Source organism: Poecilia latipinna, unplaced genomic scaffold (assembly GCF_001443285.1).
Source record: "Poecilia latipinna isolate Pla-1442-1.1 unplaced genomic scaffold, P_latipinna-1.0 Scaffold209, whole genome shotgun sequence".
Lineage (NCBI taxonomy): Eukaryota > Metazoa > Chordata > Actinopteri > Cyprinodontiformes > Poeciliidae > Poecilia > Poecilia latipinna.
Window position 1 is genome coordinate 398,415 of NW_015112825.1, and position 1,485 is coordinate 399,899.

Here is a 1,485-nt window from a genome sequence, read left to right on the forward strand (position 1 = left end):
TGCCACTAAGGAGCAGATTTAGACTATAGAATTAGGTAAAAACTGTGAGCTTTGCTGAAGTAATTAAAGACACAAGTTCAAATCCATGCTGAGAGTGGAGCTCCTTCCCGCAGCACTGATTGGCTAAGCAATGTAACGTGATCCTCTGGAGCAAGTGATGGCAAAGCGGGGCGTCATCATGACTTTACACAGTCTTTACCTCCGCGGCAGAGGCTCCGCCGAACCCCTGAGACCGACTCACCGAACCCCAGAGGTTCGATCGAACCCAGGTTAAGAACCACTGTTTTAACCCCTTAATGTCTGGATGACTTAAGAGTCATTCAGCTCAGACGCTAGAGGGCAGTAAAGTGTTTGCAATGCGATGTTTTATGTGTAGTTTGAGGCAAGTAGTAACTTCTTGCATTTTCTCCATTTACTTCAGAAACAATTTGAAGAAAAAAAAACTGTTAGGAGTAATGATATTGTACCAACTATTTTGAAGAAACTACTTGAGCTTGATGATATGTTTGGCTTCCTCTATGTATCAGACAACATCAACAGGTGATGGCTTTATTTGTCCTCTACTCCATAGTAAATTCTCTAAATCAGCTAAACTCAATTTCTGTTTCAAAACACCTTTAAACATACTTTATTCTGATCTGCCACATCTTTGGCATGATTTCTAAACTTTAAGTCAAAGACTTGCCATAATTACTGAGACAAAATCTTAGACTTTTATCTACCTGGCTGTCACATGTTATAAGCAAACATGTTAATTAGGAGATTTTGATTGCCTTAAAGTACCAATAAGACATTGTATTCAAAGAAAAGTGAAAATGTTGCACCTGTTTGTTACTGTGAGATTTAATTGGATCTCCTGCTGCTCTTTTTGTCACTAGTTAAAAAAGATTAGTCATTTGTCCTCAGAAAGTAATAGTAATAATAATAATAGTATTTTTTAAAGCACTTGAGCACTATTTGTACTTATTCTTGTTATTCCTTTAAGCGGTGAAACCTTCCTGTGATGGCAGACAAAATGGAGCTCAGTGTTTTAGAGTTTTGGGAGGAGCAGTAGACGTTCAGCTGATGGACAACGTGTTACAAATACCCAGATTCAGATGGAAAAGGAACAACTCTGTGATACTTTATTGGAGGAATAACAGAGTTATTACTCGAAAGGATGACAGAATTCCCTTTTTCCCCATTAACGGATCAGTCAGGATCAATGACCTGAGAAGGAATGACAGCGGTGAATATAAAATTGAAATGTTTGATGAAAATGGAAAGGAAACAGGAAGGAGAACTCTGCAACTGTTTGTTCAAGGTAATCAAGTATTTCTTTTATAATTTTCCTCAATTTTTTGCTCCTTTTCATTGTTACAGTTCATGACTTCACAACATGAAGTAGTATAGAAACACATTTTACTGATATTAAATAAAAGTATCTTGCAACAAACTTCAATATTGTATTCTGTACTTTCCAGTTTTCTACCAAAATTAAAAAGA